At 42.4% G+C, this 12,213-nt stretch overlaps 1 long non-coding RNA gene across 1 annotated transcript in view; it reads left to right on the top strand.

Moving 5' to 3' along the window:
- LOC140702818 (uncharacterized) overlaps positions 1-11,938 on the top strand; it is a 45,608-nt gene extending 33,670 nt beyond the window's left edge. Inside the window, exons 2-4 of the long non-coding RNA XR_013539311.1 lie at positions 6,764-6,828; positions 10,206-10,316; positions 11,714-11,938. This is a non-coding gene — a long non-coding RNA (uncharacterized LOC140702818). The remainder of the gene's footprint in view (positions 1-6,763; positions 6,829-10,205; positions 10,317-11,713) is intronic.
- The last annotated feature ends 275 nt before the right edge of the window (positions 11,939-12,213 follow it).

Raw genomic sequence — 12,213 nt, forward strand, 5'->3', positions numbered from 1 at the left:
GGGGGGCATTTTCTTCAGCCGGTGGCCATTTTGATACCTGACGATCAGCTGTTTGCTGATCATCGTAAAGCGAAAATTGGTTCCCGAAGCAGGGAACCGATCATCGTTAAACAAAAAAAAAACCCAACACCATTTAAAACATTGTTTTGCGATCGCAAAAGCCTAATCGTATAGCGATTTCCTCATTAAGCGAGGCAATCGTTAAGTAAGGCACGACTGTACCTTTCAAGTATTTTAAGAGTGCTAGCCTATCTCCTCTCCGTCTTCTTTTCTCAGAGCTAAACATGCCCAGTTTTTTCAGTCTTTCCTCACAGGGTTTGGTTTCCAGTCCCCCTGATCATCCTTGTTGCCCTGCTAGCATCCTTCTGAAAGTGCAGTGTACTCAATATGAGGCCTAATAAATTCTGAATAGAAGGTGATTTAGTCCCTCACGTGATTTGTGGACTATACTTCTATTAATGCATACTAACACTGGCCTTTTTGGCTGCCGCATCGCCCTGTTGGCTCATATTCAGCTTTTGATCTACAACAACTCCAAGATTCTTCTTACTGTACTTGTAGTGTTAGTGAGTGAAGTATTCCCCCATCTGGTACCTGTATATTTGTGTGTGTGTGTGTGTTTTTCTACCTGTAGAACTTTCCAATTACCTCTGTTAAATTTCATTCTGTTGTTTTCAGCCCAATACTCAAGCCTATCAAGATTTTTTTGAATGTTATTTCCGCCTTCCAAGGTAATAGCTATTCCACCCCATTTTGTGTCATCCGCACATTTGATAAGTTTCCCTTTGTGTAAAAAAGCATGCACATGCAACAAAGAAAACATAATGCTTAATGGGTGACAAAAGAAGCGAACAACTCATCCGGTGCTTCTACTTCTGTTAGTTAATGTAACAAAGCACAGAATTATCGGATCTTCTGATCCTGTGCGTTTTAGAAAAATGAGCAATCCACTTGTGAAAATGTAGATTTTCTTCAAGGCAAGCTGGGGGAAAAGGCCTCCCATCTCACAGCAGTTTGTGTGTAGAGGATAATTTTTGTTGAAGGTTTTTTCCAACAGGATGAAGTCAGGATTTATACCTGCGGCCTCTTGGCAGCCACAGTGAATTTCCAAGATCAATCTGAAGTTGCCTTTGACTTTGTTAAAGGACTGTCTAGAGGACTGGCTTAAGTAACACCCACAATTGTGACTTGCACACCAATGAGCAAAGGGGCAAACCTGGAGGTTACAAGTGAGAGGAGGGAACCCCCCTGTGCCCAGGAACCAAAACAGTGGCTGGTTTTTAACTCTCTCTCTCTCTCAATCTCTCTCTCTCACCTCCCTCAAAGCCTTGACATGCATAATTCATCTTAATCAATGGTGAAATTAAGGGGAAATTTAAAAAGGCAACAGAGTTTATCTGGAGGCCAGGCGCTCTTTCCAGGACTGCTCCTCCAAAGACCTCGTTTTGGCTCATTTCAGTCCTGCCATCAATCCAGGCACCAGCCAGCTGAGCATCCGAAGAGAACAGAAGCAGGAGTGAAGCAATTTGTTCCAGATGGCCACGTGTGAGCGGCACTAATTTGGTTTGGCGGTTAGAGGACGTTGAACCAAGCTGCGCCGGTCCCTCGGCATTGGGACTTGGATCGCTGTGGAGGAGAGAGGGAGGCCGAGAGGGAACTCTGGTCAGTTGTAGATGCCGCTAAGATGAACCTGAAGGTGGAGTCTGCCCTAAGAATAAACCTTGAACAGCACCTTGTTGTTTTCTGCATCCGTCGGTTTTCCATATACCGTATTTTTCCATGTACTGTATAAGACTATACTTTTGTCTAAAATCTTTAGACTAAAAATTGAGGGTCGTCTTATACACGGAAGTAAACTGAGGAGAGAACAAAAACAGGTGGAGGGGAAAGCAGGCATCAAAGCGATCCTGCAGCACTTTGATCCCTTTCCCCCTACACTTGCTAAGCCCCACTTAGATTTCTTAATTTTGGATTAGAAAAGTGGTGGGCGTCTTATACAGGGGTGTCTTATACATGGAAAAATACGGTATATACCTACATGCCAGGATCTGGCACCTTAGACCAGGATGTCGCCTTTGTGCTGGTGAAGGAACGTGACATGAGCGGAATTGGGATTAAGGCCCATGTTAGGAATGGGGAGGTGCCAGTTTGCGGGCGAGAAGCTGCCCATGGGGATTCACTACTCAGCTTGCAAACTCTTTTGCTCTCATCTAATTAAGATTGCCGGAAGAAATATCAACAGCCTCAGATATAAAGATGATACCACTCTGATGGCAGAAAGTGAGGAGAAATTAAGGAACCTCGTAATGAGGGTGAAAGTGGAGAGTGCAAAAAACGGTCTGAAACTCAACATTAAAAAAAACCCTAAGATCATGGCCACTGGTTCCATCACCTCCTGGGAAATAGAAGGGGAAGCTATGGAGGCAGTGTCAGATTTTATTTTTCTGGGCTCCATGATCACTGCTGATGGAGACAGCAGCCACGAAATTAAAAGACGCCTGCTTCTTTTTGGAAGAAAGCGATGACAAACCTAGACAGCATCTTAAAAAGCAGAGACATCACCTTGCCAACAAAGGTCCACATAGTCAAAGCTATAGTTTTTCCAGGAGCGATGTATGGAAGTGAGAGCTGGACCATAAAGAAGGCTGACCGCTGAAGAATTGATGCTTTTGAATTGTGGTGCTGGAGGAGGCTCTTGAGAGTCCCCTGGACTGCAAGGAGATCAAATCTATCCATTCTGAAGGAAATCAACCCTGAGTGCTCACTGGAAGGACAGATCCTGAAGCTGAGGCTCGAATACTTTGGCCATTTTATGAGAAGAGACGACTCCTTGGAAAAGATCCTGATGTTGGGAAAGTTTGAGGGCAAGAGGAGAAGGGGACGACCGAGGACGAGATGGTTGGACAGGGTCACCGAAGCTGCCAACATGAATCTGACACAACGCCAGGAGGCAGTAAAAGATAGGAGGGCCTGGCATGCTCTGGTCCATGTGGTCACAAAGAGTCGGACACGACTAAACTGATCTGTGAGCGCAAATAAAGGAGAGGATGCTCTTTAAGGCCTGGGAAGATGTTGCAAGAATCTTGCATCCTGGTTTGCATCCCAGAGAAGCAAGCTCTAGCCTTCAACTCAAGGAACTCTTGCAGGGAACAAAAGCTCTGGTTTGCCGCCTTCAAAGCTGTTGCATGGAAGGGAGCATGGGTTTGCAGCTTATGCATCATGCCTTATGAAAGGTATCGGCAGCCAATGGAGCTGCTGTAACGGGGACTGGGGGGGGGGCGGCGATGTGGTCCCCATGACGAGTTCAAGTTAGCAATCTGGCTGAGCGAGTTCAAAGAGGGAAGGAGCAATTTAACTGCAGGTCTCTCCGCTGAACTGATGGGCCAGGTTCCTGTCGTCTCGTCTCTCTTTTCATGGTGACTGCTTCAGAATTTCATCAAGATTGCTTTTCTTCCGTAGTGTATGCAAATGCACGCCAGTGATGTAGTGGCGGTTGGGGGGGGGGCCGGCGGCGGCGGAATGAAACAAAGGAAGCTGTCTTAAACTGTACACACACAGTCCTTGGTAGAAAATTGAGAAATCACGCTAACTGAATCAAACGTTAGGAGAATGGAGAATTAATCATCCCCACCATGTTTATTTGCATGCCCCTTTTCCACAGTTCAAAGCAATGTACTTAATTTTTCCTCTGGTTTTTGGCTTATTTTAGATTGTTTATTGAGGATTTTAATTTTATTGCCTTTTTTTTTGGACTGTAAACCGTCTAGAGTAGATTCGTCTAGATGGGTGGTATAAAAGCTAAATAAATAAATAAATAAATAAATAAATAAATAAATAAATAAATAAATAAATAAATAAACAAATAAATAAATAAATAAATAATAAGTAAGTAAGTAAGTAAGTAAGTAAATAAGTAAATAAGTAAATAAGTAAATACAAATTTAGAGAAATGTATTTAATTTTGAAAGTTGGGATTCTAGGTATTTGTTCATATTATTTTTGATGTACAAGCCTAAATTTGCCCCCATAATATCATCAGATAATCAGGATCCACAGTCAATACTTGCTGATCTTCATTCACGCTGATCACTCCTTGTTACAGTATACTCAGTGGCTTCACAAAAATGACACCAGATATGGCACCCACACAGTTAATGTTTAGTAGAGATAATCTAATCTCACAAAAGACCAAAACTCCATTACTTGAGGTATATGAGTAGCAGTACATGATGCCTCTTCCTGAACTTCATGAAACATCAAAGGCATGAACCACCCCTGCAGAGGAAGGTACTGAGCAGGTGGCATCTCACATCAGTAAGAGATCTTTGATTCCCTTCCATCCTCCCATTTGACTTCCCACTTAATGGAATTTCTTCTACAGCTTGTAATTACTTGATGATATGTGGGAAGAAACCAAGACATAAATATCCATGCTTATGTATCACATACAAGAGTGAAAGAAAAGAAAGAGGGAAAAGAAAGGTGAGAAACGTAAGGCATCAGGAAAAATATATGAGAAGGCTTTCTCTGTTGTAATAATGACCTCGTAAGTGGACATTCCTAGCAGAGGAAGTAAGGTTACCTTCCCGCTCCATCAGCAAGTGAAGACGTCTATTGAAGCTGTTCTTGTTATATCATTGATTGCTAGTTTTAAGCCTTAATGTTCTTGCTTTCTGGTGCTGCTTTTGGTTTGGAAATTGTACTTAGGCGATGGACTATATCTTGTGCTTAATGATGGTGTAAAATTTCATAGAAATATATAAATCAGTAACTTCTGAGAACCAGTCTCAGGGGAAAAATCTAATTAGAGGAGTTTATTAAATTACTTGCCTTCCATTTAACTTGTGACATCAAACTTTTGAATTCCGCCTTTCAGGCCATGAACATGCCAGTTAAGCTTGGTTGCATTTCAACCTCCGGTTTCTTTATGAGGGTATTTTGCTCCTCTAGGAAGCCAGCTTCCTCTAGAGTTGACAACTATTTATTTCTGCATCTCCATGTGAGAAAGAATAAGAATCTGAGAATCTAACTGCTTAAATGTTATGTGCTGTCAAGGAATATGTGATTTAGAGTGACCTTAACAGGGTTGTCATTCTCCCGCCAACCTAGCGGTTCGAAAGCATGCAAATGCAAGTAGATAAATAGGGACCACCTCGGTGGGAAGGTAACAGCGTTCCGTGTCTAAGTCGCACTGGCCATGTGACCACGGAAGATCGTCTTCGGACAAAACGCTGGCTCTATGGCTTGGAAACGGGGATGAGCACCGCCCCCTAGAGTCGAACACAACTGGACAAAAATTGTCAAGGGGAACCTTTACCTTTACCTTTAACAGGGTTGTCAAGGTATGTGAGATATTTAAGGAGTGTCACTCTCCTGTGAGTGTTCATGTCCAAGCAAGGATTCAGAGCTAGGTTGTCTGAATCCTCATCTGACACTCCATCAGGTGACCTCCTTGGTAGACAGTGAGAATGCTGTAGACATAATAGATCTTGACTTCAGCAAAGCTTTTGGCTCAATGATCTATGATATTCTGATTAGCAAGCTAACTATGTGTGGGCTTGGATAGAACAATTAAGTGGATACACAGTTGGGATACTTGGCTCAGTAATACTAAATGTAAGAAGGATCTTGGAATTATCGAATAGCATAAGCTGAATAGAAGCCAACAATGCAATGTGGCTACAGAATAAGACAAATGCTATTTGAGGCTGCATTAACAGAAGTACAATCTCCAGGGGATAGCCACCCAAACTGAGTGCTGGGACCGTGAAAACAGACAGACGAAAGTATTTCTTTATCCAGCGTGTTGTTAGTCTGTGGAACTCCTTGCCACAGAATGTAGTGATGGCATCTGGCTTAGATGCCTTTAAAAGGGGATTGGACAGATTTCTGGAGGAAAAGTCCATCGCAGGTTACAAGCCATGACGGGTGTGTGTAATCTCCAGGCTTAAAAGGAAGGTACCTCAAAATGCCAGCTGCAGAGGAGGGAGATCAGGAGACAGGTATCCCGTTGTCTCTTGTGCTTCCAGAGGCACCTGGTGGGGCCAGGTGCCTCTGGAAGCAGGGCTCTTCTTATGTCTAAATCATGTGAAATATTAGTTCCCCTCTAATTGACATTGATTAGGTCTCATCTTGACTACATTGCCCAGTTTTGAACAGCGCACTTCAAGAAGGAGCCAGAAAATCTGGAAGAAGTTCAGAGGAGAGCAACAAAGATAAGCAGAGGACAATAAGCAACGCCTTTTGAGGAAAGATTGAAAGAACTGGGCATGTTTAGCCTTGAGAAAAGAAGCTTAAGGGGAGATATGATAGCATTCTTCAAATATCGGAAAGACTGTTATACAGAGGAGGGGCAGGATCTGTTCTCAATCATTCCATGTAATAGTGGACTCAAGTTACAAGAAACCAGATTTCAGCTGAATGTCACGAAAAACTTCCTAACTATTAGAGCAACACAACAATGGAACCAATTACCTTAGGAGGTGGTGAATACTCCAGTGCTGGAGTATTCGAGAGCCATCTGTCAGTATCAGCTTTGATTTGGATTCCTGCATTGAGCAGGGGGTTGAACTTGATGGCCTTATAAGCCCCTTCCAACTCTGTAATTCTATGATCTGTGATCGATGATCTACACCACACTGGTACATGACATTGTGAGTTAGGAGCAAAACTCTTACAGTGGTGCGTATACATTTGGATTTACATAGATTTAAAGACTTTTTATCTGAAGGATTCTCTTTTGCTTTTCTAAACGTTGTTTCAGCATGAAAACTCAGATCAAGAAGAACTTGGCCGTTGGCTTCCCATTGATGCTGTTCATAGCAGGAGGTAAGTCTACAAAGAAGCAGGGAGCTTATTGGAAGATGCTGCCTGAGATTCCAGTTCAAGTGAAAAGTCCAAAGTACAGTGGTGGCTCGCTTAACGGGTGCCCCGTTTAACGAAGAAATCGCATAGCGATTAACTTTTTGCTATCGCAAAAGCGATTGCATTGTGATGTTCCCTATGGGAAAAAAATCGCTTTGCGATGATCGGTTCGCTGTTTCGCTTACCAATCATTGCATAGCGATGATTTCTCAACAGCTGATCGGCGGTTCCAAAATGGCCACCGGGTTAGGGGTTTCAATGCATTCCTAGGGGCTTTTTAAAATCGCATAGTGACGAAATCGCTTTGCAGCGATTTTTGCTGCACGGATTATTGTCGCTATGCGAGGCACCACTGTATGTGAGAAAGGACAAACATCATGTTGGAGCCAAGGAGAACAGAGATGGGATTGGAATGGCAGGTTTGCACTGGTAATGGAAGCAGCAGCCATTAAATATTTTCAGCAAACATCAGGGAGAGGTAAATTGGATCAATTAGAAGGCAAAAGGAGAAGGGGACAACAGAGGACGAGATGGTTGGACAGTGTCATTGAAGCGACCAACATGAATTTGACCAAACTCCGGGAGGCAGTGGAAGATAGAAGGGCCTGGTGTGCTCTGGTCCATGGGGTCACGAAGAGTCGGACACGACTTAACGACTAAACAACAACAAAAAATGACAAAAGTGTCTTAATTATAGTACTTCATGCAGCTCTTATGGGCAGATGGTGTTTTCAGATATTCTTTTGCAGATTCCTCAGGACAAACATGAGAGGGGGCCTATGTCAAAGTATGGACAAAACAGTTACAAATAAGTACAGTGGTGCCTCGCTTAGCGAGTGCACCGTACAACGACGAATCCGTATAGCGATCCCCTTTTTCGGGATCGCTATACGGAGCACCCAATCGCCGCACCTCGCTTTGCGACGATTGGGCGTCCCGCGGCCATTTTGGAGCCGCCGATCAGCTGATCGGCGGCTCCAAAATGGGCGCGGGAGGACCCAAAATGGCCCCACACTGTGTTTTCGCGCCCTTGGCAAGCGAGGGGAGGGCGCGAAAACGCGGTGCGGGGCCATTTCGGGTCAAACGCGGCCGTTTTGAAGCCGCAAAACAGCTGTTTTGCGGCTTCAAAACGGACCCGAAATGGCCCCGCGCAGCGTTTTCGCGCCCTCCCCTCGCTTGCCAAGGGTGCGAAAACGCCGTGCGGGGCCATTTCGGGTCCGTTTTGAAGCCGCAAAACAGCTGTTTTGTGGCTTCAAAACGACCCGAAATGCCCCCCCGCGGCGTTTTCGCGCCCTCGGCAAGCGAGGGGAGGGCGCAAAAATGGCTGCCCGGGGCCAGGAAACTTCTCTAAGTGGGAAGTTTAGGGCCAATTTGGAACGCATTAAATTAAGTTTAATGCGTTCCAATGGCTTTTTACTTCCTGCTTAGCGAAGATTTCGTATAGCGAAGGTTAATCCGGAACGGATTAACCTCGCTATACGGGGCACCACTGTATTTCTTTGTAATTTTTATTTTTTCATTAACAAAGGAAACTGGATGTGGGGAAAATTTATGCTGTTATGCTGTTACAATGTATATGTCTGTGGCAGTAGCAAATGTATATCTATGACAATGGCAGGCCTCATGCTAAAACTGCAAGTCACTAGTTTCCAGTAAGGATGATCATTAACCTGCTGTCTATTGTCTCTGGGTAATGTAGTTAAAGTGTCTACCTGAGGAATGTTTACATTGGCTGTGTATTTGAAGTTAGCTGTGTCTGTTTACTATTAACTGTCTGTTTACCAGCCTGTCTGTTTACCAACCACTCTGTTTACTGATGCCTTTGTATTCAAGGAAATTAGCTGTCTCTGTTTACCAGCACTCTGGTTATTCTGCTGTGTATTCAAGGAAATTAGTTACCTCTGTATTGATTAACTAGTGCAAAGGTAGTAGAGTACAATAAAAAAGGGGGCGCGGCAAAGGAGAAAAAGATTCCTCTGGACAGATGCCTGAGGGTAAGCTGTCCTTGTTCATCCGGATCCCGCCCTGAAACATACCCCTGAGCGCTCATCTCCTTTCTCCTTGCTGGTCAAGAGGGGAGGGAGGTTTCATCTGCAGATCCCGAGACAGGCTTCATCTGCAAGACCCCTACTTCCCCTCATCTTGCAGATTCCGACAACTGTACATTACTATTGCAATTTAACAAGAGATAATGGCCATTCCTACATTGTAACTGCAATGTTTTAGTCCCTTTTGTAGTTACTGGAGGATGGTCTCACTAGATTATGGTGGAGAGATATCCGAAGGTCATCCTGTATTGTGGATGTTGGGGAGACTGTGAGGAGGATAGGAAGAAAGTCAGCTTTGTATCACAGGCCAGTGATATGGATTTTGTTTTGAAGTACGTAGAAAGGAAATCTGGACTATATTCAAGTAAGGGAAGAGTGAAAATTGGTAGAAGAAACATCAGGAATTTAAGATATGCAGATGATACCATCTTACTGGCAGAAAGCAGCAATGACTAGAAAGGATTTTTAGCAAAAGTGAAAAAGGAAGGTGCAAAAGTAGGACTGTGGTTGAATATTAAGAAGACTACAGAAGAACTACACAACTTTTAACGCTGACAATGGAGCAACTGGAATAGTTAGAGATAGTGTCTATCTTGGTTCAATCATCAATCCAAATGGAGACTGCAGCCAGGAAATCAGAAGACAACAGAGACTAGGAAGGGCATCAATCCAGAAACTAGATTGGATTTCCCCAAGCCAGTTGCTAAAGGGCACTTTTCTGGAGGACCCACTTTGGGGTTATATAACTTGGATGTCTGAACACTAATCTTCACCAAGCTTGGAGGGATTGTAGTGGGGAGTCATTAGAAGCTTCCCTGTCATGTTGGTGTCTCTAGGTGCCTGGGGGGTCACTTTCCTAGGATGGGGGGCTCCCTGTGTGTGTATAACTTGAATGTCTAAAACCCAAAATTCACCAAACCTAGAAGATTTGTAGAGGGGAGTCAGGGGAAGCTTCTCTGTGAATCTGGTGTCTTTAGGAGGTTGGGGACCATTTCATAGGGTTTTAAATTCTAAAATGAATTGACAAATCAGTTTGTCAGTTCATCAGAGAAAAATTGTAAATTCAGAATTTGTCAATCTTGACAAATTACAAATCAAAATGAATTACCATTTTTCTGATTTGTGCCCGTTTCCACAAGATTGTTCTGCATGTGTCATGTGTGATAACCCTTCTCTTTTGCCTCCATGACTTGTTGATTTTGTCCTCTACTCTCTTTCCTTTCCTTTTCCTTTCCTTTCCTTTCCTTTCCTATGTTTTCCTTTTCTTTTCTTCCTCCCTCCCTCCCTTCGCAGCAAATGCCATCTGGTGTCACAGATGCCCAAAGTCAGAGAGCTGTCTAGAACCACCAGGATTCTGTTGGGCAGACGAGGGAGCTGGCTGTTACACAGGGAATCTCTACATTGGTAAGGGCACGTGGCTTCATTCTTTCATTAAACATGTCATTATTCTGAAACCACTTGACCGATTCTGAAAGATTAGCCAAAGCTGGTTCTAAAGATTTAGCCAAAGCTCTTCATGCCCGAGAACCAGGATGGGGGAAATACAGTACCCCACATATTGCAGGCTGCAATGTGCATCCTAGTGATGATGATGATGATGATGATGATGATGATAATAATAATAATAATAATAATAATAATAATAATAATAATAATAATAATAATAATAATAATAATAATAATAATGATGATGATGATGATGATGATGATGATGATGATGATGATGATGATGATGATGATAATAATAATAATAATAATAATAATAATAATAATAATAATAATAATAATAATAATAATAATAATAATAATAATAATAATAATAATAATAATAATATATTGTCATTGTAAGTATATACACTGGTGTGGAATGTAGGTAGGTGCAGTCAAGAAAATGAACTTCTGCCTCTATTTCTTCATCCTTCACCATGGACAGCACTTGCTACAGCTAATGAGTGTTGCTATTTGACGATGACTACAGAGGAACACAATTCCTCTATTGATGTTACCGTCATAGTAAATAATTACAGTTATAGTTCTAAAGCCAGCCCACCACCACTCCCCAAACCAAAGCAATTAGTTGACATTAGTTGTACTGAAAAGACAACTGTATGGCGTGGAATCTCTACATAACATGAAATGCAGAAAACTGTTAAAAAAACCCCAAAATTAGAATAGTTCAGTTACATGAAAATGCAGATTGTCGTAGCTGATTATTCAAAGTAAAGGATGTAGAAGGAGGGAGAGGTGAAGAGAAGGAGGTAGAGGAAGAGATAGTGATTAGGAAGCCACCCATCATGGTGAGGGAAGCATGCCACATATATTTGTGTGAAGGCCACTACAGCATCTTCCCACTTTATATGTAAAATAACAGACTAGTTCTTATGGGGAAGTGTAGTGGCTTCTGTATTCCTTCTCTGGAAAGAAGGAGTACAGACCCACAGGTATGTGTCCATGTTATTTTAAAACCACTTTAAAGAACATTTTTAAATATTATTTTTGAATGTTAGGTATATGTGTTCTTTCTCTCCTGGCTGATGAAATGAAATGTTTTATGTTAACAGGTTAATTTGAACAGGACATTTGCAAACCCTGGCATATAAATTAATTAATCAATTAACCCTGGCATATATATTAATTAATTAATCCACTTTTCTTGGATATCACATGTAAAATCAAAAGTTGAGATCTCGAGGTATCAAGATGTTTAGGTATAATTAGTGGAATAGAGGGGACCAACCAGTTAGACAATATATGTGATCTGTGATACCAATTGTTGGCTTGTTTTTTTTTCCTGCTTCCAGGGAATACAAAGATTCAGTCTTTTGCTGGTTGTTTCCAGGACTGCAAAAGTAGGAAATCCAAGCATGGTAACCTGAAGTACAAGTTCATTTGCTGTTTTACAGACTATTGCAATGCCTAACTTTGACTGAGGAGGACCCGGGAGTTTGGAATACTCACAGTCTAATCTTGTCAAATTGAAGCTAACGATGCAGCCGACATAAAGAGAATAAAAAGAAGCTACATCATTTCTGCCTTTTCCTACTATTACAGAGTGCATAGCAATTTGATACCACTAACAGCCACCGCTCCATCCTATGGAATCCGGGATTTTTCATTTGATGAAGGACTTAGAATTCCATGCCAGAGAGTCTTAGTGCACCATAGAGCCATAACTAGCCATTTAGGCACCCCGGGCAAGCGTTACAAAATCTGCCCCAAGACAGGTCACTCACTTGATATGATGGTGGGGAAAGTCCTTCATCTTAAAAGGATCAAAAACTACTTTTAAAGGGCCTGTCCT

This window comes from Pogona vitticeps, chromosome 15, assembly GCF_051106095.1.
Source record: "Pogona vitticeps strain Pit_001003342236 chromosome 15, PviZW2.1, whole genome shotgun sequence".
Classification (NCBI taxonomy): Eukaryota; Metazoa; Chordata; class Lepidosauria; order Squamata; family Agamidae; genus Pogona; species Pogona vitticeps.